This window comes from Rattus norvegicus, chromosome X (genome assembly GCF_021556685.1).
Source record: "Rattus norvegicus strain SHRSP/BbbUtx chromosome X, alternate assembly SHRSP_T2T, whole genome shotgun sequence".
Classification (NCBI taxonomy): Eukaryota; Metazoa; Chordata; class Mammalia; order Rodentia; family Muridae; genus Rattus; species Rattus norvegicus.
The window spans coordinates 123,705,513-123,732,367 of NC_141554.1; the positions used below are offsets into that span (position 1 = coordinate 123,705,513).

Consider the following 26,855-nt stretch of genomic DNA (forward strand, 5'->3'; position numbering starts at 1 on the left):
AATGTGTGTCAGCTGTACTAGGGTCTGCTTCTGAGATTGTACTTGTCTCTCCTTATCCAGAGAATTTACCAGGAGACATAGTCTGCTGTTCCCTCCTCCTCAGCAGCACAGATGCTTTCTCTTGTCACCTCCCATGAACTCACTCTGAGACCTTAGGAATGCTGACAGTCATAGCCACCCATCTCAGAGGACTCCAGAGGGCCATTGAGGTTGGGGAAAACTGAATGGGGAAATCCTGTCACCTGATTTTCAGTCATAAACCTAAGATAGCAAAAATAGAGCTATTTCCCTCCCCCTAAGGTTATTTCTTGGGTATTTTGTGATATCAGTGAAAAGCCATCTCATTAGTTGATGTTCCTTATCATTAGTGGCTTCTTGCAAAAGATCCCATAGTCACTTGCATTCACATTGTTGCATGTAGCACCGATATAGAGTTTGATGAATATAGCTAAATTACAACGTGGAAAACCAAGCTTCTCTCCATGCTTCTGGGACTTGCTAGCTTAGCAAATTTTACAAATCACTTCCCACTTTGAGATTCAGTCTTTTTATGAGTAAAATGAGACTGGACTAGTAGGCTTCTGAGGATCTTTATTCCCTAAAGTCTGGGACTCTAGTAACATTGACCATCTGATTCTACAGAATCTATTTGGGCCCATGGTTTCAGACATTTCAGTTCATGGTGGGCTGACTCTACTGCTTTTAGGGCTATAACAAAACAGACTTATGGTGGAGTGCTATTGCAGAAGACTGCTGATGAGCTCCTGTATCCAGGAAGCAGAGATGGAGACATAGAAAGAGACTGTGAATAAGACACACCTTTCAAAGACACACCCATGCTGATTTACTTCCTCCAACTAGTCCCCACTTCCTAATGGCCCACTCAGTTATAAATTCATCAATGGATTCATGCATTGCTATAGTCATACCCTCATATTCCACCCAGTCAGCTCTCAGTAACATCACAAGCTCACCAAACCCTCAACACATGAGCTTTTTGAGGAAACATCCCATATGCAAATAATGACTATGCTTTCACATTCAACTTTTCTCTGTGAGCATTTACAGTTTACTTCACCTTTCATTAAGGTATGGCATAATGTCCTCAGCTCCTACATCTGTCACCCACCCTCAAGGTCCTGCTGCTAGGACCTGGATAGCACATTGAGGAGCAAAGCTGTTGGCATCCTGAACAAGGAGAGAAATCGACAAATTTGTCTTCTTCTCACATCAGTCATCAAGACCAAGGGTCTGTTGTTTCTCTTACTCCACGAGTAGACAATTTTCATTCGTGATATCCTTAAAATACCCCTTTCTGTTTGACTTTTTTATTTCATATTTTTTCTTGGTATTAGCATCAGTAGACTGGATGATGAAATAAGCAGGCACAAGAGAAGAGATAGGAAGAAACGTGGTGGCACGGATAAGCACATTTGGTTTCTTTTTGCTGGCCCTTTGCAAAAGGTTTGTTGAAGGTGGAGGCAGAAATTAGTTTCAAAACAAGTTTGGGGGTTATTTCTGGATTTCCTGTCCCCTGTACTCATGGAAAATTCAGAGCACTCAGTATGAATTTATAATAGCGTGCCCAGTTTTCTTGTGTGGTTTGTGGAAACTGGTCACATCACTCTATAGACACACCACATATATTTAAAGGCTATGGCTACGCAATGGGGTTTTAGCTCAAATGAATCAGAAAATTGCTTCAATCGTTTACTTTGTCAAAGTAGTTCTGGTGAGTACTTTGAGAAGTAGATGAACAGGGCAACACCATACACTCTATTTCCACTCTCCAGGACTTTCAAATTAAGCAAGATTATTTTCCTTCCCATAGTTAGAAGATAGAAGCTCACATAGAAGCTGGGTCTATACTCTACCAACTCTGTGACCCTAAGGACCATCCAGACTTAACTTTTCCCACAGGGTTTTCACCCTCTCACTTGTAAACTGTAGAACTGGACTAGCCCTGTCACTCTTATCATGAAATATGATCCTTGACAAGTAAAACAATAAGTTAGATAAATGAAGACTTCTGCTATGAACATGTTTTGAAGCTTCTCTTACTTTCTAATACACACAAAAAAACACACAATGAAAATATTTTTCAAGGACTGGATAACGTGGCTTTAGTAGAGGGCTTGCTTACCTTGCAAGAAGCCCTGGGTTCTGTCAACAGCACCACATATGACCAGGTCTCGGTTTGTATAACCTATAGTCCCAGAACACAGGAAGTGAAGGCAAGGAGCTCATAACTTCAAGGTTATTTTTGGCTACTGGGTGAGTTAGAGGCCAGTGTGAGTTACTTGTGACCATGTCTTACAGAGTGGTGGGAGGGAAGAGGGAGAGGGCAGGAAGAAGGGAAGGTCATTTTCACTTGTAAAGGTTGAAACAAAGCCTGCTCTGTTTTTCACTTTTATCCAGAACATAAATCAATCAAACCTTTCTCCCAGTCACTGTGAGTTCTGGTTTCCCTCTGATAAGCTTTTGACACAGACCAGTCACAGGCGGAAGTTTCAGTGGGTGGAAGCTTCTTTCAGATTGGACTGGGGGCCTGACTTTGCAGTGCTTTCCTGATTGCTAACTGATGGAGGAGGGGCTATCCTACCATCCGCTCTGCTACCCCAGGGCAGGTGGTTCAGGGCTGTGTAAGAAAGCTCTCTGGACTTGAAGTATAAGGGTGGGGGACTGTTCAGGGGGCCCCACCTGCTCAGATGAGAAGGGAAGAAGGCAAGGGAGGAAGGATTATGGGAGGAGGTGACTGGAAGGGGGCAGTGAGCAGGATGTAAAATAAATAAGTTAAAAAATAAATAAGTAAATACAAATAAAGTAATTTTTAAAAAAGAACACTTTCTGGACACAAGCTAGTGAGAGTCAGGATTCACCATTCCTTCATGGTTTCTGATTCAGTTCCTACTTGAATTTCTGTTCTTACTCTACTCGGTGATGGACTGTGACCTGGGACTGTGTAAGTCAAATAAACCTTTAACTGTGTAAGGCCAATAGAAAGTGTTTAAAGTCACCGTGTTTAATCATAGAAGGCAAACTAGAACAGTAGCTAATGCTGCCATCTTGTGGCCCCAAAAAATCCTTTTGTTCTAAAGACTGCCTCAAACAAGGGCACCAATGATCATTTGCGTTTTGCTATATTATTACACACATTACTTTTATAGTGAAAAATAAAATTTAACGATATAATAATCTTCAAGAGGCCCAAAGTGAATATTGCTCGGTGACAAAAATTATTTACAACTACATGTAACCCTGTGAAGAGGCTTCATAAATACAATGTTGAACAAAGGAGCCAGATGCAAAAGAATGCACAGCAAATGATTTTTACAAAATATAAAAGGAAGCAAAGATAATCTAAGCGTATATGTATACACGCATATATCTGAGGGAGCGATGTGCTGATAAGCCTGGGAAATCAAGGAAGAACAACATAAAGGAGCTGACTCCTCTTCAAGCCATGGTGCTGCGAATGTCAGGTCAGGAAATCCCCGAGGAAGGACGGGGAGTAGAGCAATTTTCAGAGGAGCAGGATGAGCAAGACTCTAAAGATCCTGAAGTGGGGAAACAATCACAGAAGCAGGATAAAGAAGATTCCCACTCTGAGGGCACAACTGCTGCCTCTTCACAACACCAGGCTCCTCCACAGTCCATTCCTCCTCAGACACAAGCACCTCCCATGCCAGGACCACCACCTCTTCTACCTCCTGGACCACCTACAGGCCCTCCTCCTGGGCCACCTCCAAGGGCTACTGCATTCCTGAGACCACCTGGAATGCCAGGAATTCAAGGACCTCCTCCAGGCAGACCTCCTGGCCCTCCCCCAGGTCCTCCTCCAGGTCTACCCCCTCAGCCCCTGCAAGGACCTCTGCCAAGGCTTCCTCCTGTACTTCCAGGGATCCCTCCTCATCCTGGGATGATTGCCCATCCTTGGTGCCTCCTCTTGAACTTGCTCCACCTTCCCTTTATCCAACAGGTCTCTTGCCCAACCCAGGGGTGTTGATTGCCCTGCCCAGCCTCATTCAGGGACCAAAGGCAGAAGGTGGAAGTGTAGTCACCATGGAGAAGAAAGCCACAGTGACCATCAGTGCCAAGCCCCAGATCTCTAATCCCAAGGCAGACATCACACGGTTCCTGCCCACTGCACTGAGAGTGGGACGTGAGAATAAAGATGCTATTGTTTTCCAAAGAAGGTTGGAGGATGAGGCTGCTGTGTCCATTGCCAAAGCAGCCCCAAGATGGGGTCCCTCATTTCCTACTTCAGCACAAACTAAGGACGATGCTTATGAAGCATTTATGAAAGAGATGGAAGGGCTGCTGTGACAGAGTCTCCTGCCAGGACAGGCTTCTCTCCAGAGGACTGGATTGTGGAACAACAGACTCTTGCTAAACTTAGAGGGAAGAGCAATGTCCACTGTCAGGTGTTGTCCAAGTCCCGTTCCAGGAGCCTCCTAATGTTTGCCTGCTGGAATCCCCACACAACGCGTTTCTTTATAATCGACCAGGACGTGAAGGAATGAACGCTGCCAACCCCTGTGCCCTTTGACACCACCACATCCTCCGTCTCATCCCCTCTCTATTTTGGGAATTCTGTAAGGGAGGTCTCAGTTTCTTGTTTTCACTCATGTGCAGTGGGGACTAGAGTAGAAAATTCTGGAGGGAAAAAGATTACTCCAACTTGACTTTTGTGATTGAGTTATATTTAATATTTTCCTGTAAATATTTTGTAATATTTTCCTTGTACTGAAAGACATTACAATATCCCTTACTAATTCATTGCATGGTATGTGGGAAGAAATATACGATTCTGGGATTAAAGATAATTTTCCAAAAAAAATATAAAAGGAAGCAAAGATAATCTAAGCATATATGTATACACGCATATACACCACATATGTCATCTATCACATGTTCGCCATGGTGTGGTGTGTGAGAGAGAGAGGGAGAGGGAGAAGGAAAGAGAGTTTCTATGTAGCCCTGGGTGACCATGAACTTGCTCTGTAGATCAGGCTGACCCTGAACTCATAGAGGTCGACATGGCTTTGCCTCCTGAGTGCTGAGTAGAAGTGTGGACCAACATATGCAGCTGCATCAAATTTCAAACTTATATTGAAGTACAACATCCATATAGAAAGGAATACACTCCTATGAGCAATATGTTTTCTCAAAGGGAGCCACTCAGAATACAGCCCCTCATGCCTTTCCCCTCACTCTTCCATCAGTACACACATAATCAATTTCATAAATGTAACAGTGAACAAAGGAGCCCGCTTTGATCTCCCCTGGAAAGTTATCATCATCTCAATCACCAAGTATACATTTGTTTTGCTTTCTTTTGTACTTTGTAAAAACTGCATTATTTGCTATATATTCTTTTGCATCTGGTAGAGAGATTTTTCTGCCAGTTATTTTTCAGGCAGAGGATTAACATACAGAATATGTAAAGAACTTTTAAAGGGAAGAGCAAAAGACCCAAATGACAAATTAAAAATTGTGTCTATGAATTTGAATAGTCAGGAGGAGTATAGGAGGGATTGTATGGAGAAAGGGTAAGAGACAAATACTGTAATTATAATCTCAAAAAGAAAAAAGAAAAATGAGCCAGGAACAGAGATGTCAAGTGATGAAAAATGTCTTAGAATAATTAAAAAATATTCATTGTCCCCAGTAACTGGGGAAATACACATAAAAAAAATTAGGATTCCATCTGTCTTAGCCCAGTTAAAATGGCAAAGATCAACAAAACAACCAAGAATGGAATGCTGGAGTGGGGGGGTGTCAAGTAAAAAAAATCCCAACATCTTATTGGGATGGTGGCTGGTAGGGTCATACTAGAAATCAGCGTGGAGAATTCCAAAAGCTAAAAATATCTGCCAGGTGACCAAGCTGTACCACACCTTGGTATATTCCCAAAGGACTTGATTTACTTCACCTCAGATACTTGCTGCTCTCTATAAAGGAGCTAAGAAATTGAAACATCCTATATATTCTATAATTGACAAAAGAGTAGTGGAAATGTGGTACCCAATTTTGGTTGGGCAATGCAATTGTTTTCCACTGCCTCAGAATATGCAACTAAATAAATAAATGTAATAAACCACATGAACTTCAAGAGAAAAATAAATGATCATCTCAATAGACACACAAAAAAGCCTTTGACAAAATCTAACACAGCTTCATGGTAAAAGTTCTAAGGAATGTAGGACTGGAGGGAACACATACAAATGTTACAAAGCTGTATATGAGAAACCCTCCGCTGACATCCTAAATGTAGAAAAACTTGAAACAATCCCACTTAAGTCATGAGGACTTGAATTGATAGTAGAGGTCCGCTGTCCCCACTTTTCAATGCTGTATCCAGGAGCCTTATATGGGCACAAGAACATATCAAAAGAAGAAACATTCCATCCCTCCTGCCGCCTTGTCTGCCAAGTCCTGATATTGAGCTCCCACACTATTGATCTCTTAGGCAAAGTTAGGGATCTATTGAGAGCTATCTGGAAGTCTCTTTCATCTCCCAGCAAACAACTCCACCCCCACTCCCATCAGCAGGATGACTCAGGATACTTGACTCACTTCCTTTTTTCAAAGTCCCCAAGTCACTCTCAGGCTTACACCGTTTTGTCTCTTCTGTGGACCCCACCTACACCATAGGAGTGAACAGGGAAATACATGAGCTATGGGTGAAAGGTTTAGTAAAGAATGTCTTGTAGTAGACAGAGTGAAGAAACATACAGGGCAACCTTAAAAGTTAACAGAACAACTTACTGATAAATGCAAAACTCTGACATTGCTCTGACCAGCAATTCAGAGCTCTCTGCAGTGAACAAAATGGACCAATGTGCACCTTCACACAAGGCAGAAAACATAGTTCTTGTCTATCACACCAGGATGCTTGCAACACATCCCTAACCCTGTCTGGCAGATCCCTCCCCACAAAATGCCCAGATATCCTCACAGGAAATTAAGGAAGTACCTTCACCCATTCTCCTCAGGGTCCACGGATCAGTGAAAAGAGTCAATACTACAGATATATGAGAGAATGGGCTTTGCCACCAGGCTGCATGCAACACAGATCAAGAGACTAAAGAAATCACACACACACACACACACACACACACACACACACACACACACACACATGAACACACACAGAGAGGGGGGAATACACAGAGTACACAGAGAATTTTCTGTCTCTCATTCTCCCCCTCCCCCTCTCTCTCTCTCTTCTTGAGCTCTGTCTATCTTAACTCTAGTTCTAACTCCCTCTCCTCTCCATGTCCCCTCTTCCATCTCTACTTTCCTAGACACTGTATCGAGGGAAGAGCTGCCTACCTATCTGTTTAACAGAGGATTTGCCATGTACACTTAGGTAAATCTTTCTATTCCTACAGGAAACCTTCCTTCCCTTGAGGACCAAGCCTCCAGAATTATGTCACCACACTGCCCAAAATTTCTGTGCTGTACCCAAAATACCCTCCCCACCTCTTAGAGGCAGCACCGTCATTACATTCCAACTCTTCCTCTCTAACAGGATTCCTAGAAGCATCCACTGTGGTGTATGGAACAGAGCTTCCTTGGGGTGGACCTAATCCGAGTTCACAGTGGTGTCATGCTGGCAAATTGCAAGGATGGGATACGCCAGAATTCATCTATGCTGGCATGCAATTCACTTGCTAGATTAAGCCACATGCATATACACACAGACCAGAACAAGTACAGACCTTATGCCTACACTGACTGATTCTGAAGGATTGGGCCCTACTTGCCTTTAGCTATAAAACAACCTATCCTTCCTCACATCTACTTTTAGATGTCTACCCTAACCACTACACATGTGCTCTCTGTAGCCTTACTTCTTACCTCTCTGAGCCATGGCTTCTTTTTTTTAGTTTTTATTATATATTTCTTTACTTACAAATCAAAGGTTATTCCCCTTCCTGGTTTCCTGTTCATAAGCCCCCATCCCCTCCCCCCACCTCCCCCACACGGGTAGTTCCCCTATACATCCCCCTTACTGCCCTCCCCCATATTCCCCTGCACTGGGGGTTCAACTATGGCAAGACCAAGGGCTTCCCCTTCGACTGGTGCCCCAACAAGGCTATTCTCTGCTACATATGCAGTTGGAGCCCTGGGTCAGTCCATGTATAGTCTTTCAGTAGTGGTTTTGTACAGGTGGCACACAGATATTATATTAATATGTACACACATGCAAACATGTATTTTTGTACATATATGCAAAAATGCACACACATACACAAATACACACGCACACACACAAACATACATGCACACACTCCATGCTAATCAGGACCTCAGTACCATAGAGAAGACCCTCAGAAACAAGTCCAATTCTAGAAGATCTGACACCCTACTGCACTCTATGTGTATCAGATCCACAGGGGAGCATGCAGACAAAACTGCTGAAGGCTGAGAACATACTCTAGCTGGTGCAGTGCATGAGCACAGAGCCTTGAGTTGGATCCCAGTAGCCTTTAAACTAAGCATGATGACCTACGCCTGCATTTCTAGCACTTAAGAGGTGGAGGTAGGAGGCTTAGAATTTCAAGTTCATGTTTACCTACGAAGTTAGGGTGAGGTCTACTTTTATAAAAACAGGAGAGATGTCATACTAGCAACTTCAAAGCACACCTGAAAGCTCTAGAACAAAAAGAAGAAATGATACCAAAAAGAAGTAGGTGGCAAGAAATAATCAAACTCAAGGATGAAATCAATAAAATAGAGAGAAAGAAACCAATACCAAACAAATCCATGAAACTAAGTTTTGGTCTCTGACAAGAGATGGGGGAGAACAATGAAAGGAGAGGAGAGGGAAGAGCATGAGAGCGACCAGGAGTCATTAGTACCAAGAGAGCACAGGGAGCCAAGAGAATGAATAGCCAAAATAGTGGAGTTCTATAGGAATCTGAGAAATGGAGTAAGGGAAGCAGAAGCACAGACCTTGGGCTAGAAATCAATGTGGCACTTCCTCGGAGACCTGGGAATCACTTAAATCACTTGCTCTCAAGATTCAGCTATATCATTCTTGTGCATATAAACAAAGCATGCTATATTCTACCACAAGGACACTTGCTCAACTATGTTCATTGCTGCTCTATTCATAATAGCCACCAAGTGAAAACAGCTAGATGTTCCTCAACCGAAGAATGGATAAAGAACATGTGGTACATTTATACAATGGAGTATTATTTGGCTATTTCAAAAAAATTGACACGAAATTTGCAGGCAAATGGATGGAAATAGAAAAACATCATCCTGAATGAAGTATTCCAGTCCCAAGAAGAAACTGTAGTATGTATTAATTTATATGTTGATATTCACTGTGTTGAACTGTTTTTTGTCAACTTGCCACAAGCTAAAATTATCTGACAGCAGGGAATCTCAATTGAGAAAATGTCTTTATAAAATTGGGCTGTACAAACAAAACTGCAGGGCATTTTCTTAATTAATGATTGAGGGGGAAAAATCCTGCCTGCCGTTTTTCCTGCCATCATTGTGCTTGTGGTTCTGAGTTCGTTATGAGAAAGCAGACAGAGCAAGTCATGTGGAGCTAGCCACTAAGCATCTATGGTCTCTGCATCAACTCCTGCCTCCAGGTTCCTGACCCATTTCAGTTCCTGTTCTGTCTGTCTTCAATGATGAACAGCAATGAAGAAATGTAAGCCAAATAAGTCCTATCCTTTCCAACTTGCTTTATGGTCATAGTGTTTTGTGACAGCACCAAAAACATTAAGACATTCGACATATATAAGTGATGACCAGTCTACAATCTATAGATCCAGAGAACTTAGGTATAGGGGTGGACACATGGATGCCCTTGGTATAGGGAACTAGAATGGATTTTAGTGATAGTTTGGGAGGGGACAAGAACAAGAGTCTCAGGTGGGGATGGGGAAAGGAGATGTGGTAGAGGGACGGAATGCAGAGAGAGATACTTGGCAAAGAGGGGCATTTGATAGATGATATGAAAACCTAGTGCAGTGGCCATTTTCTAAAACATATAAAGGTGATTGTAAAGAAGTCTCCTACACACAGATGAAGAGAAGGAGAACCTGGCAGTGTCTCTCTGAACAGAGTGTCCAATCCAAGTGCTCTAGTGCCTTTATTGCAGAGAACTGTTGTACTTTCAGTGAGGGGGGACTTAATCCCTAGGGCACTTGGTGTTCTGATTAGTGCTCTGGGTAGAGCTGTGGTTGGTTACAGAGAAGAGGCAGGAGAAAGAAGCTACTTCACGTCCTCAAGGACATGAGAGGGAAAACAGGAAATTATTAGGCATCCCAGGCTGTGATAAAACGATACTTTGGACAAGTTTATTTAATCCAGTGTTGTAGAAAAGGCACAACTCCAGTACATAGGTCATATAGAATTATGTCATTAGCCTGGCTTCTTTGTCTTGGTTCTTTGGAAAAAATAACTCCTTGAAAGAGCATCCTTGGCTCCAAAAATACTTTTTAACAATTAAAACTTAGGAATAAAGTTGTGGTTTTTTTACAATGAAAAAAAAAGAAGTCTCCTACAAATGAGGGAGAATGAGTTCCAACTGGATATCCCTTGTCACCAAAGAAAGCTTCCACTACAGGTACTGAGTGGCATTCTGTTGTTGGCCACAGGGATGCTGTGGAAATCCCTACACGACACAATGGGCAATAGTGATGATATCGTGTACACTTGGGAAGAAGAGTTTACATAATCCTTTAAAGCAGCTTTACAACACAGCATTGCCAAGACAATGGGTTGCTCTCTGCAAACTGACCCTGGGGCAGCAGAGCTGAGGAAAACACCAACACAAATCATTGAACATGAAGACCTAGATTTGGCTCCTACACAGAGCCTTCACACACAAAGTCCAGTTTTCTGATGCAGTAAGATACTTTTGAAGCTAACAAAAGAGAAATGTAAGCACTAACCCAGTCACAAAACCTTTGACATAAATCTGTTCTGCCCGCAAGATATGTTAGGTTAATGATGGCAGAGAACTTGGGGGAGTAATCAACCATTAACTGATTTCACATAAGGCCTACTCCTCTAGATGGAACCCATACCGAAGACTGTTTTGGTGACCAAGAACCTGAGACTAGAGATCACAGGTACCTAGGGCGAAATCAATAATAGTGGTCTAAAAATATGAGAAATAAGTGGTAAAATGACTCCTAATGATACTATCCTATACTCGCAGATCAGTACCTATCAGGGAACCCTGCAGAACAGCAGGCAGAAAGAGTGTAAGAGCCAGCCAGGGATGGAGGATCAGGAGAATAAGACCCTCTCACTCTACAGAGCAAGGCTCATATAAACTCACACAGACTGCAGCATCAAGAACAGGACGCACCCAAGTCTGCAGGAAGTCCTCTGCATATATATTATGGCCTCTTGCTTTAGATTTTACAAGATTCTTGAGTGTGTGAATGAGTGGGTATCTGTCTGACTCTTGTGCCTGCTCTCATGTGAGTGAGTGGGTGTCTGTCTGACTCCTGTGCCTCCTCTCATGTGAGTGAGTGGGTGTCTGACTCCTGTGCCTGCTCTTATGTGAGTGAGTGGGTGTCTGACTCCTGTGCCTGCTCTCATGTGAGTGAGTGGGTGTCTGACTCCTGTGCCTGCTCTCATGTGAGTGAGTGGGTATCTGTCTGACTCCTGTGCCTGCTCTCATGTGAGTGAGTGGTTATCTGTCTGACTCTTGTGCCTGCTCTCATGTGAGTGAGTGGGTGTCTGACTCCTATGCCTGCTCTCAGAGCTCTTTGCCTTCTGTTGGCCTTCCTGGGCCGGCATCGGTGTGATGATTTTTCTAATTTTTAAACTTGATTTTGTCATATTTGTTTGTTGCCTGTTAGAGTCCTGTTCTTTCCTAATGACAAAAAAAGGGAATGAACCTGGAGGGAAGGAGAGGTAGGAAAAGAACTGAGAGGAGTAACAGGTGGGAGCATAGTAAGCATGGAATATTATATGAGAAATTAATTTATTTTGAATTTTATAAGAAAGAAAATTAAGTTAAACATGGCAGAGGAACTCCCTGGTCCCAACATTTTACCTCAGAACTGCTGGATAATGATGGATTCTTGGTGAGGTGAGTCACATAAAAATTGAAGTGTACACATTCAATGGGTAACAGGGGCAATAGTGATGATATCATGTACACTTGGGAAGAAGTTTACATAGTCCTTTAAGTCAACTTTACAACACAGTATTGGGACTGATCAGATAGGTAAATGGTAACTCAGCTATGCCAGCTAATCTGTGTTTGAACCACAAGATGTACATTGAAGAAGGAAAGACAAAACATTATGACATGTACTCATGCTGGCATAGCTTAAATAATGTGAAAGACCCCCTCCCAAAAAGGGAATTGTATAAGCCCAAGGCCCTCAACTATAAAAATAAAAAATAAGTTTTTAGATATGTGGACAAGCTGACCCATCATTTAGACGAAACAGACCAGAAAAGAAAACAAAATATAGAAACCAGACTAAATTATGGACACTGTTCCATGGGCCACCTGGCAGGAAAAAGAAAAAGTCTCTGACCCCCCGGAAGCCCTGACCACCATGTACTTTTTGTTAACTCACTGTTATGATTATAGCCAAAATAAGTAACATACACGTATGCCTCATTTACTCCACCAATCACATCCCTGTAACCATATATCTGCTTCTATAAGCCTGCTTCTGCTCCCAATACACTATAAAAACCCATCCCTGGTTCTGCTAGGCGCGCCAGTCTTCCAAATTGACTGAGACGCCCACAGATACCTGTATATCCTGATCAATAAAAATCCTCTTACAGATTACAGCCGGTGGACTCAGACTGGTCATTGGGGCTTGAAGATCTCCCTCCTGAGGAAAGATTCTCTCTGAAAGTCTTACATATGGGGGCTCGTCCGGAATGGGAGATCCTCTGCCTAGAGACCACCGACCACCCACCGGGAGGTAAGCTGGCCAGTGTTTGTCTTGTCCTGTCTTATCTTGCTTTGTGACTTGTTCTGTAAATGCTAAGTTACTTGGCTTGGGTCTATACCGTTTGTATTTGTGCGGGCCAGAGAAGGAGCTGACGAGCTCGGACTTCTCCCCCGCAGCCCTGGAAGACGTTCCAAGGGTGTTTAGAGCCCGGTTTTTCGGGGCTCAGCCTGTATCGGAAGGATACATGGTTTTGGGTTGGAGGAGAGAGGAGAGAGCCAGATCCACTGAAGGATCCGGACCCTCGTCGCCTCTGTCTAAATTTTTGGTTTCAGTTTGACACCGAAGCCGCGCGGTGCGTCTGTCTGTCTGACTGTTGGAATTGTTTGTCTTCTTTGTGTCCTAAATTTCTTTAAATATCTGTGGAAATTGGTTATAGGATGCTTTGTCTTGGTCTTGTTTGTCTGGGTTGTTTTCTGTGGTATTGTCGAGTGTCTTTTTGGCTTTTGTTTCGTTTTTGGACTTTAGATAGACAACTGTGTTTAAAATCTTAGACTGACGACTGTGTTTAAAATCATAAAACTGTTTGCTTTGTTTGTCAAGGAGTTTTACTTGGTCCTCTTGGTGCTTAACTTGGAAATAATTTGCTTGAGAAAAATTGTTTTCTGCCAGGGAGTTTTATCTTTCTCTCTTAGCCTCCTCCCCAAGGAGAGATGCCCCTCCCTTTGCTCCCCTTGTCCAGTCTAGCTGCTGTTAACAGTTGTGTATAAAGAACTCCAGGTTAGTGAGTGACCCTGTCTAAAACAGATATTAACAAGAGCCTGAAAGCTTTACCTTAGATCCTGAAGAAAAATTCTCCCTGTTGCTTAAACATTCACAGCTTCTAAGGAAGGGACAGCACAGAGTAGGAAAATGTAGGGGCTGAGGGTGACAAGCATACAGGCCTGCTAGCAAGCTACAGGCTGCACGTGGACAGTGGCGCAGCTCTGGCCAAGTCAGCGTAAGAGGAGTTTCAAGGTGATGAGGCCGGCTGGGTTGACGCTTTGACAACAAAAAGATAGATATAGAGTTAGTGGTTGTTTTATAAGACTTTTGGCCCTAAAAAAAAAATAATAATTCCAGTTGCTGCTTTCAGTGACCAGACCTTCAACACTTGCTCACAGAAGGAGAGTGTTCATTAAGAGAAGTTCTTTAAGGGAGCCTGCCTTATCTGCTGGCCCTATTCCAAGAGAGGAGTTGATCTCCAACATTAAATAACCTTCCCTGTTAGTCATCATTGACATGGAGAGTGCCTTTGATCCTATCCCCTCAGCAGCCAGTTCCTGCCCCTGTGGTCAAAATGCCCCAGGTTGGGGGACAGAGAAGCCCCTGAGATAGTTTCAAAGGGAATCTACAACAAACTGTGAAGAACTTGTTTTGCCAGTCAAAATTTAGAATTCAGGCTTTGGCTGTGGCCAAGGTCAGGATTAATGTTTTCTTTTCCATGGGCCTTTAGCCCACTGAGACAGTTTGGTAAAGGGCTGCTACTGAGGTCCTGAAAGTCCCAGGTGAACTGGTTACAATTCTTTTGTCAGCCACTTGGCATCTAGCACCCAGGTCCTAACCATCTCTCCATCCTTTTGTTATTAGTTCTCAAGTCCAGAGAGATAGTCAGTAACAGATCAGCTCCCTCTTTGCTTGCCATTCTGTTTCACAGACACAAAGCTTGTGCTTATTTTTACAATGGCCTTTTTGTCCCAAGAAAGCCTCCTGGCTTAGCTGTGTGACTAAATGCTATTTGTCCTCTTCAGTGGACCTCTATTCTCTAGATTCTCTTCTTGTTTTCTCACCATCCCACTTGAGATGCTTGTTAGTAACTGTTACAGGTCTTCTTTACCACCGAGGAAAGACGGAATCCTACTGGAGGCCAGAAAGAATGTTCCAGACATAGATAGAAGACCCTCACTCCTGACTGTTGACTTGAATGTGCCTAAAGGTAGGGAGTGCTCCAGGTCTGCCACCAGGCTCCAAGGGTGGGTCTCTGAGGGGCTGGAAAATGCCCCACCAATCTGGCTAAGATAAGAAAAAGATATAAAAAAAATTACAGAAATTTGAAGGGTTAAGCTAAGTTGCTGAGGGTTAGTATAAGTTACAGAGAAAATAAAGTTAAAGTATAGTTACATAAGTGGACAACATCTAATAGCTATAAAAAAAGATACAGAAAAAAAAGAAAAAAAAAGATAAAAAAAACAAAAAGCTAAAAAAAAAGAGACAAAAAGAAAAAGAAGCTAAAGAGCTAAAGAGAGATAAAAGACAAGAAAGAAATATATACTGGCCACAGTAGTTAGGAAACCTAGGAAGACAGTACCTGACAACAGAAGAGAATTCCTAGCTAAAGATCAGTGTGCCTATCACAAGGAAAAAGGACACTGGGTCAGAGACTGCCCCAGAAAGAACAAGAGGGGCCTCTCCAACAGCCCGGAAGACAAGCCTCTTGGTCCTAGAGTGCTGGCTATGCGCTAAGATAGAAGAGAAGCCTGCCCAGTTGTTTTGTGAATACGGGGGCCCAACACTCTGTGCCCCTACGCCCAAATGGGCTAGTGTCCAACAAAAGACCTTGAGTACAGGGGACTACCGGCAACAAATGATACTCATGGACTACCCGAAGAACGGTGGACCTTGGTGTGGGCTGGGTATCCCACTTGTTCCTTGTGATTCCAGACTGCCCCTACGAGTCTAAACCCTACAACCCTGCTCCCGGACCCTGACCTAGACACCCCCTTTCATGACTGTCAACAGGAGCTCACTAAAGCACAGGAGTGACATAAAGATCTGACTGACCAGCCACCAAAGGGGGTAGATGCCATCTGGTTCATAGATGAGAACAGCTTCTTAGAGAAAAAAAAAAGATGGGCTGGGACAACAGTGATAGATAAAAACAAAATTATATGGGCTCAGGCCCTACCAGAAGACACTTCTACTCAGAGGATAGAGCTCGCTCCCCTCACCAAAGCCCTTGGACTGAGAAAGGGACTTAACATCTATGTGGACAACACGTATGCCTTTGCTACAGCCCATCAACAGAGGGGCCTGCTGACATCTGAGGACAAAAAAAAAAAGAGAGAGATTCTGGCTCTGTTAAGGGCCCTACATGACCCAGCCAGGCCAAAGAAGAGACTCTGGTACACCTCAACGAAAAAAAAGATCCTGCTACAATTTTTACAGGCAGAGGCCATGATAAAACAAATACATCAATGGACTCACTTAGGGGTAAACAAACTCATCCAGACGTTTTCAAAAACTAAATATTATGTTACAGGTCTCAAGTATCTCGTGGAACAGATAGTGCACTGATGTATACCATGCCAAAAGGTAACTGTTTTCAGGAAAGTTGACTGTGGTAGGAGGCTCCGTGGGGAACGGCCTAGATACTACTGAGAAGTAGACTTCACAGAGATAAAACCAAGAAAATATGGTTATAAATGTCTCCTAGTGTTTATAGATATCTTTTCAAGAATAGATAAAAGCTTTCCCCACCAAACAAGAGACGGCCTCAATAGTCATCAAGAAGATACTAGAAGAAATCTTCCACAGGTCTGGAGTGCCCAAGATAATCTGGTCAGACAACAGCCCTACTTTCGTTGCCAAGGTAAGCCAGGGTGTGGCCAAATATTTAGAGGTTGATTAAAAATTACATTATATTTACAGACCTCAAAGTTCAAGACAGATAAAATAAATAAATAAGACTCTAAAGGAGACCCTGACCAAATTAACCATGGAGACTGGCGTAGACTGGGTGACACTCCTTCCCTCTTGCTCTCTTCAGAGCAAGAAATACCTCTTCCAGATTCAGCTTTACCCCCTTTGAGATCTTATATGGGGCCTCAGCTCCCCTGACTATATTAGATGATGTTACTAAACCAACATGTCATAGTAATAATGATTTATATGCCAGGCTAAAAGACCTACAGGTGATACAGAAAGAAATCTGCTCACAGCTGACAGCAGCCTATGCCCCAGAGACCCCTGAGACATCCCATCAGTTCCAGGTTAGAGACTACAGCTACACTGAGCCCAGACACTCGAGCCTCGCTAAAAAAGACCATACCTGGTGCTGCTGACCACCCTGACAGCCATCAAGTCTCAGCCCTCACCAGCAGCGTACTAGCTGTTGGGGCTGAGAGCTGAGACCTAGAGGGACACTCAGATCTTCAAAAAGCTCCCTAGACTTAAGTGACTGGGAGGTTGCTATAATGCTCACTTGAGGAGTGTGTTTTAAAAACAAAAATCTCATGTTTGCCTGTTTGCCCTGGGTTCCCTCAAAATAGGTATAAAGATAGGCTTGATTTTTTATTACAAATGATATAATATTACATATGTTAGTACTCCTAACACTTCTTGAGACTGTGCCTCAGGGATCACAACCTATATAAGTTTAAAAGTTCTAAAAGACCTTGATATATAGGTTCAGATAGTGTCCAGATTAAAATCCTGATGCTAAAGACTTAATAAGACACAAAAGAGAGTTAAAAATTATTTAAGGCTATCTAGGTGCTACAAGGACAACACAAGGACATCTGCTGTTGCCCTATAATACAAGGCTTATAAAAAATTCAAAACTGCCATTGACTCAGATATAAAAAAAATAAAAAAAGACCTTTTAGCTGACCTCCAAGAACACCTAACCTCCCTCTCAGAGGTAGTCCTTCAAAATAAAAAAAGATTAGACCTGATATTCCTTAAAAAAGAGTCTGTGTACTACACTAAAAAAAAATGTTGTTTCTATACAGATCAGACAAAAATAATAAGAGATATAGTCTTCCAGTCATTCAAACTTTTGTGCTGAGACAACAATATCAGATGATAAAACAACAACAAAAAAAAAAAAAAAAAACAGAGGTACCTTAACCAAGTTGAGTGGAAGATTCCACTCAAAGACAAAAAAAATGAGAGAATGAAAGACCCCCTCCCAAAAAGGGAATTGTACAAGCCCAAGGCCCTCAACTATAAAAATAAAAAATAAGTTTTTAGATATGTGGACAAGCTGACCCATCATTTAGACGAAACAGACCAGAAAAGAAAACAAAATACAGAAACCAGACTAAATTATGGACACTGCTCCATGGGCCACCTGGCAGGAAAAAGAAAAAGTCCCTGACCCCCCGGAAGCCCTGACCACCATGTACTTTTTGCTAACTCACTGTTATGATTATAGCCAAAATAAGTAACATACACGTATGCCTCATTTACTCCATCAATCACATCCCTGTAACCATACATCTGCTTCTATAAGCCTGCTTCTGCTCCCAATACACTATAAAAACCCGTCCCTGGTTCTGCTAGGCGCGCCAGTCTTCCAAATTGACTGGGACGCCCACAGATACCTGTATATCCTGATCAATAAAAATCCTCTTACAGATTACAGCCGGTGGACTCAGACTAGTCATTGGGGCTTAAAGATCTCCCTCCTGAGAAAAGATTCTCTCTGAGAGTCTTACAAATGTTAGATAGATAGATGTTGGGCACTGTGCCATAGGAATAGTAAAACAGTTAGAACTCATAGAATGTGGTCTGCCACTTAGCCCAAGCACAGTGAGCGTGCCTGAGAGAGGCAGAGCCCTGAGGACTATGTGTCCCGAGGACTTCATGTGGCTATAGAATTTCACTCTGTTGGACACCCTCACATCACATCCCTCATAGTCTATGATTTGTATGAAAACTCTAAGGGGATTTCCAGACCCTCACTGGGCAAAGCTATTGTCACTTACAATATTAATTAGATTGAACATTTTCAAGCATTGATGCTGGGGTAGATTATTGGAAAGAAGTACTAACAAACATGGCTTTTTTTGAAAAAGCTAGGCTGGTGATCAGGTGATTATTAATTCCTTATACACATTTTTCCCCTCAGTTTCCTGATATGATTTAGTAAAAATGGTTAATGGTTAATGAATAGATGTGCACCCTAAGTATTCAAACTAGAAATGGCTGATTGTTTTTAATACAAAATTTAGTTTTGTGATTCTTTTAAGACTTTTATAAGATAACTTTTTGAGATAAATAATAAAGTAATTGATCATTTCTTTATAACTGCACATTGCAGCCTGTCAGTAGGAAACTGGTGACAGAATTACCTTCCTTGCTTACACCCTGTTAATCCATAACAAGTTGCTTAGTGGATCCTTGGGAATGATTAGGGTTTTTAATCCATAATTTATACACAGTTGATCATGGGAGGAGATGGGGGAGATGCTTTTTTTACATATACTCATAATTATTCACTAGAAGAAAATAGACTGTAATTGCATTGTAATTTTTATACTACTTGAAAGATTTTGCAGGGATGAGTAAGCAGTGTGAGAAAAAATAAAGTTGTAACTTTACTTCACCCACCAAATGTATACATGTACATACGTAAAATTATTAGAGCATCTTAAAGCTTGCTTCTTCTACCAAGTATGCAAATGTGTCTGTACCTGCTCTACATACCACCAAACCCACATCCCCTCCTTGGATCTCTAAACACGCTGTCAGAACTGATCTTGGACACACACACACACACACACACACACACACACACACACACTGAGCATAGTTCACTATCCTCAATTGAGACATAATGATTGAACATTCAAACTGCAGAGTCTTCTACAATCACAACCACAAAACACACAATGTTAATTTGATGTGCATAGATTTGATTAATAAGTAGGCTTTCCTTTGTTTCTGGCTATTTTGGGGGATTACACTCTAAAAACTCTTTCCCATACTTGTTCATTGCTTCAGTTATTACCGTGTACTAACTGATAATAGTCAACTGGACAGCAATGCTACAGAAGCTGTTTACAGTGCTAGAGATATTCAATCATATACCTTCAGCTCCAAAACACATCCTTTTAAGGCATATCAGTACAAAATGATCTTCCAAATGACTTCAAATGAAACTGTCATCTGGTGGAAAACAACACAAAATAGGAAATAGTTTGCACATAAAATATATATTCATGTGAATTTTGGTTAAAATGATTACATTTGTAAAATAGAATTACATTGGGTATGTCTTTGAAACAATGGGGAAAAAGATATGTATGCATTGTGATTTCCTAATAGAGTAGAAAATGTGAAACATTTCAGCAGTGAGTTGTTGATTTTTAATGCCAGTAGACGACTACCATAACAACAAAATAACAAGACGTCCTCTTCTATCCTTAAAAAAAAAGCAGCAACACCAAGAAGAGAACAACAGTCAAAAGTAACCATGTCGTCTGTGGCATGTTCAGGAGGATGTGCAGCAACCTGAACACGGTTCCAAGAACGTGGTGGGTGTCTAGTGCTTTGTCAGCCTGGCAGGTTTGTATTCAACCATCCATGTCTGGTCACGACGGTTGGGATCATTCCATTAATGATGAATGCCCTGAAGAGGATGACTGCTATTCCAGCATTTCTTTGCTCTGCAGACCTCAGTCCTGAGGGGAGGAATGTTATATTGATGAGCAGGAGAATGCCCAAAGCCTCTTTGTCCACATTGTGTAATGTGATGTCTCTTTGAGCAAAGTGGGAGACCTGTATGGCCAGAAGGTAAAACCAGAGGCCTGTTGAATAACTAGTATTAAGACCCCACGTAATGAGAAAGGAATGTCTGAAGTACCCTTGGCTGGAGGTGGAGTTTTAAGATCCCATTAGAGTATGTGGCCACTGTTGATAACTTCACATTCAGACTGAGACTGTCCCCAACACTAGTCAGAGATGTATGACTAGTGGTCAGAGGTGAGAGGTTGAGGAACATGGGGAAGAAATGAGATGCTAAGAGCCATTAAAATTATCCAAGATTCCCAGGGTCAGAGGGGAAATATATGAGGACCTCTTGGGGGAGAAATTGGAAATCTAAAAGCCCTTTGTAGAGGTAAACCAGCATATTTGGTTGAGTAGAGTTTAAATTTGCATACTCTTTCCTTGACATGAGATCAAAGTCCCAGCCTACCTCATGCAGTGGAGCACATTCCAGATACGGCCTTTTCAGCTACCAGCTCCTCATCAGAGACTGGTGCCCCGTCAGACAACAGTCTGAGCATTCATAAAAAAATCTGGCTGACAGTCCTATGCTGGTTCACCTCCTCAAGCATATCTTCAGCTGCTAGGTCTAGGAATGAATGGTGGAGAACTCATCATTTTGGTTTCTGCCTTGAGGCAGTGAGTTTCTGTTCTGAGCTGTACTTGCTAAGCTTGGGCTCTGCTACTTTAAACCTGGGTGATTTGGAAGTCCCTTCAGGTGGATTGAAATATTAGAGGTCCTAAAGTTTGGGGGTGTGTGTAAGAGTTCCTTATCGGAGGAGGACAATATGAGACACTCTTTGGTCAGAAAGGCATATTTGAAGACTGCTTGGAGAAAATGAGATCTGAGGCCCACTGAAAAATCATAGGTAGTAGATGAGAATTCCTTCGGTCAAAACAGAAGGAACTGAGACCCATAAATAGACTTAGTAAGTCCACTCCCACAGGAGAATATTTAGAATGTCTGAGAGCCTGTTGGATATTGGAGGTCTGTAGCTCTCTGTTAGGACAGGCAGGAGTGGGATCATTTGGTGAGAAGAGGGATGTATGGGGTATAATTAGGGAAAGGGAATTGTCTAAAGTCCAATTTAGTACAAGAGGACACTCAGAGTTCTTGGAGTAGGTGGAGGCACATCCACATTCCCTGCCCACAGAAGAGGATTGTTTCTGCCCCTCTGGGGACAGGGGATAGATCTAAGATGCTCTAACGTAGAAGGATGAGGTAGGAGCTTCCCAGGATTGTGTGGAATGTGCCTAGCCTCTCTTACTCTTATGCCTGGAGCATGATTCAGCAGAAGTTGTAGGTTGATTGATACCTTGAAAATTATAGAACATTCCAGCCACTCGCTATTTCAGCAACTCCAAACTAGAAATCACAGTCAAGAATACACATCTTCTGAATGTCTGTGGTAGGCATGGCAGCAGCCTTAGAAGTCTTCTAAGGGGCTGTAATGCAGTAGTCTCAGGTTCAGTGTCTTCTTCAAATATATGTCCGTCAACACATTCCTCTGTGTGCAGGACAGGATGTCTCTAAGGGAACACAATGAAGACAGTAGTCTGATATATCCTTGCCTTTAATCTTTTCTTTGGGACCTCAGTTCAGGGTGCTCTAAGATCTCTCAGGTCAGAACAGTGTTTCCCAGGCCACTGACATTAGAAGTTGTAGATAGGAGATGCACTGGGAAGATAAGGAGTCTGTAGGATTTCCTTGGCCACACAGATCATGTCTGGAGCACTCTTTATTGTGAGTGTCTAAATCTTCCTGTGGAAGATGGTGGGGGGTCCTTTGGCAGCTTTGTACAAAGGTAGAAGGACTGTTGTGTCCTTAATCAAACAGGTAATGTGCCAGAATTCACGGGAATATGGGTGTTGAAGCACTCTGATCATCAGCGGAAAACTCTGTGCAAAAATGAAATTCTATACCTATTTGTCAGAGGGGTAAAATCTCTGGCTATTTTCAGTATAATAAGAAAGACCATTTCACATTGCAGAAAATGTAAGTACCTTGTGGAGCAGAGGAAGTTACAGTATTGCTTGATAAACTTCCTATTTTTTTTCAGTTCTTAGACTGTCCATATGTTTTTGTGAAAGTCCAGGCAGATATTGCTCCATTGTTCCAACAGGTTGGATGGTTGTCTTTGGTCTGTGAAGCCTTTAGTCAGCTAAGATAAGGCCAAGGCTCCTTTCTTCAGTGGAGGAATGTCTCATAATACATGAAGCAGAAAGAAGTTTGGAAGTAATCCTAGAGAGTTGAGATATAGCAGGTACACAAAGTCAATAGAAGATCTATTAACACCTTACCAGAGAAGGTAGGCATGAGTTCCCCTTGAGCAAAGGGAGATATTTCAGGCCAATGTGGGCATTAGGAAAAAGTGTTGTTGCCCATTAGACAGAGGGAAAAGATGAAATATTTGTGAATAGATGTGGAGTGTCTGAAGCTCTCATTGGAAGAGGGAGAGGCACTGAAGCCCTGCTATGAAAGGATGACATTTACAGACCTCTTGGACAGAGTGTGTGAATATGAGGACCACTGGAATAAAGGGAGTCATTCTAATGTCCCTTTCAGATGAGGTGTTGGATAGGAGACACAGTTAAGGGGAGTTTTTGTGCCCTCTTTCATCAGAAATAGAATGGTTTGGAATCTTTCTTAGTCAGAGAGGGTAATTATTGAGGATGGGACAGCTAGAGATGATCTCAGACCCTGTCAGTCTTATAAGATAGATATTGGACCCTCTTAAATACAGAGGTTGCATTTGATATATAATGGACATAAATCAGTGGTCTAAAGCAACAATGTTGAGTAGAAGATTAAAGCAGACAGAGTCTGCTTAAAGTTCCAAACCCCTTTAAGGATAAGGAAGTGTCCTAGCCTACCTTGAGCAGGGGAGATAGGACTGCTTCACAGATTTCCTTCTTCAGTTACACCATGGTAGGCCTGTCAGGAATCCAAGCATTATTCTTCAGTCATGATTGTCAGTCTCTAAGTCTTCTTGAAGCTTATCATTAGCTACATGGTTGTGTGCATGAAGGATGGTTGGAAGGACAGTTGATGTAACTTTTGAGCTGTGTTAATGCTTAGCAGAATTAAGTGAAGTCCCTTTGGTCACACCTGTATTTTCTTAGTGGCCATGGTTAGAGGGAAATGACCTAAAGCTCACCATTAGATGGTTATGTTTCAGGCCCCTATGTAGGTGGGGATGCTCTACGAACTCTTTAATCTTGGTCCCCTTGGGCAAAATGAAAATTCTGAGATCTTAATAGTAAACTCCAGTCATTCTTATAACTGACCTTGGACAGAAGGGGAAGGTTTAGGGTATTATTTGTCAGAGAAGAAAGGCCTGAAGGCCACCTATCCCAAGTGAAGTGCTGATGACCCTTCATCTAAAGGGGATGGTATGAGATGCCAGGAAAATAGGTGCAGTTTGAGTAGCCTGTATTCATACCCACAACTTCTGGGTCCATCCTGAACTGCTTTGCTTAGAAACAGTGCCTGGCCACGTTTAACCAAATAGCAAGATCCAGCCTCCTAACTGTGCAGATGGGGAAAATCTAGCTTACCTTGGGTAGTGGGAGAACAGTATGGTACTGCATCATTTGCTTCCAAATATTCTTCCCAGCTTCCACTATCCATATATTTTATAGATTGTTAGGAAGACAACAAGAAGCAGTCAGCACGCTCTTTCATCAGGGTAAGTGGTTGTCTGAACTCTGGTACACTGAGCTTCTATTTGTCTATACACATCCATAAATGAGAGATGGGAATCACCTCTAACAAGTTCTGACAACCACCTCTAACAAGTTCGCGTGTATCTTAGTTTAGCTTTCAATTTTCTGCCCTCTGATCTACACCCAGAACCTTGTGAGATCCCACTGAGAGCTTGCAATTGTGTTTGACTGGCACTCTTGGTCACAGAGATTGGCACTAAGGTAATATGAAATAAAGTCAAGTGTAAGGTGCCCTCGGAACAAAGCAATGCTCTTGGGTGTCACATAGCTAGAGGCCACATTTGAAGCTCCTATGAATATAGATGGAATGAATGAGACACTCTGGGCCACAGGAGTCAAACCTGAGGTCTCAGTCATCATCGTTCCCTGGGACATACACCCTTAGCCAGGAAATGAGTGTCTACAGCCCTTGTGGTTGAAGGAGAAAATTACAGACTCATTTTGCACTACACCAACCTTCATGTGAGTGGATCTGATTCTGGTTTCTTCTTCTTCTTCTTCTTCTTCTTCTTCTTCTTCTTCTTCTTCTTCTTCTTCTTCTTCTTCTTCTTCTTCTTCTACTTCTTCTCCTTCTCCTCCTCCTCCTCCTCCTCCTCCTCCTCCTCCTCCTCCTCCTCTTCTTCTTCTTCTTCTTCTTCTTCTTCTTCTTCTTCTTCTTCTTCTTCTTCTTCTTCTTCTTCTTCTTCTTCTTCTTCTACTTCTTCTCCTTCTCCTTCTCCTCCTCCTCCTCCCCTCCTCTTCCTCCTCCTCCTCCTCCTCCTTCTTCTTCTACTTCTTCTACTTCTTCTCCTTCTCCTTCTCCTCCTCCTCCCCTCCTCTTCCTCTTCCTCTTTCCTCCTCCTCCTCCTCCTCCTCCTCCTCCTCCTCCTCCTCCTCCTCCTTCTTCTTCTTCTTCTTCTTCTTCTTCTTCTTCTTCTTCTTCTTCTTCTTCTTTCTTCTTCTTCTTTTCCCTTGACATGCAGCACAGAATTTTAAGTGATCTCTTCAATTTCTCCATATACAGGAAAAACTATTTGTACCATTTAATTTACTGGAGCTTGCCAACTACCTAGAGAAGGACACTTATCTCCAACCTGTTTAAACAGGAGGCCAGTTCATCTGCTGACCCCCCCCCCCCAAGGATGTGAATGTGAATGTGATAGACTGTCCCCATCCGCAACTTCATTCCCCACCATCAGATACCAGTGCTTCAGGCCCAGATCTGCAGCATATTTCTTGCCAACAATCATTAAATGTCCTAGAAGACTTTCATCATCCTCATCCTCATCCTCCTCATCATCATCCTCCTCCCCCTCCTCCTCCTCATCATCATCATCTCCCACAGAAATCTTGGATATGTGCTTCTTGGGTATCACCAGAAAGTGTGTTGATGCTTGAGGGGAAATGTCATAAAAAGGAACTAACCAGTCTTCCTCAAAGGTGATCTTGGTGGGGATTTCTTTGTAGATGCTCTTGCCAAAGATTCTGTCACCACCAGGCTGGGCCACTTGAGCTCTGGCAATCACATCAGTCATTGCAGCTTCTAGTTGTCCTTCCTGTGCCATGGCCTGATTCTGGCTTCTACAGAGGGAATGACACAAGGTTTACTTAGGTGGGGCCTCGTTAGCCAAAAGATAAATGACTTAGTCCCACTTTCAAAAAATAAAGGTTGAGGGTCTTTCCACTACATGAGTACTTGAAATCACCTTGAGCAAATAAGCAAGGTCTGCCATAGGGTTAATTATAGGACAGAGGTCTGACATTCTCCTCAGTGAAGTAAACGGACTAAGGTGGCCTGGGAAGAGAGAAATACTTGGTCCCTTATGAGAAAGAGAAAACTTCGAGACCTGGCTGTGCAAAGGTTTGGGTTAGAAAAGAGCTTGAAGGGGCTTGAGACCCCATATGAACAACAATGTCAACCAACCAGAGTTTCCAGGGACTAAGCCACTACCCAAAGACTATACATGGACTGACCTTGGACTCCAACTGCATATGTAGCAATGAATAGCCTAGTAAGAGCAAGCCCTTGGTCCTGCCAAGACTGAACCCCCAGTGAACGTGATTGTTGAGGGGAGGGCAGTAATGGAGGGAGTATGGGGAAGGGAACATCCATAGAGAAGGGGAGGGGGAGGGGTTAGGGGGATGTTGGCCCGGAAACTGGGAAGGGAAATAACAATCGAAATGTAAATAAGAAATACTCAAGTTAATAAAGATGAAAAAAAAGAAAAGAAAACCCTTGGAGAGGGGGCAAGTGCCATGCAACATCCTGTTAAACATGGATGGCCCTGTTACCTTATTCAGTGAAGGAAGGTCCCACCACTGCTCTTTAACTTCCAACTCTTCTTTAGTTGGTAGAAGTTCCACATCTTGTGTTTAGTCTGGGAAAATTCACGTAAGAAGCCAAACCTTTTTCAAACAGCCTGGATGACTCTCCCTAGCTAGGTGGCCTCCTTCAGTTTGTCTTAATATGTCCATATACGGGCAGCAGCAAAGGTTCCACTTGATTTCTAGTGACTGGATTGAAGAGCATAACATAGCATACAGTCAACAATTCTGCACATAGGACCTGGGACCTAAAACCCGAATGGAGCAACATATTTCCCTAGCCAACAGGGTAAAAGGTGAAAGGCTTGAATCTCTGTTATTTAGTGTATATACATTGGAGCTGTTCAAAGTCATAAGGGAATGCTTGAGGATAAAAGGTATGAC

General features: G+C 42.6%; 1 pseudogene; it reads left to right on the top strand.

Moving 5' to 3' along the window:
• Positions 1–3,463: 3,463 nt before the first annotated feature.
• Positions 3,464–4,326, top strand: LOC147998342 (WW domain-binding protein 11 pseudogene; annotated as a pseudogene).
• Positions 4,327–26,855: the final 22,529 nt, after the last annotated feature.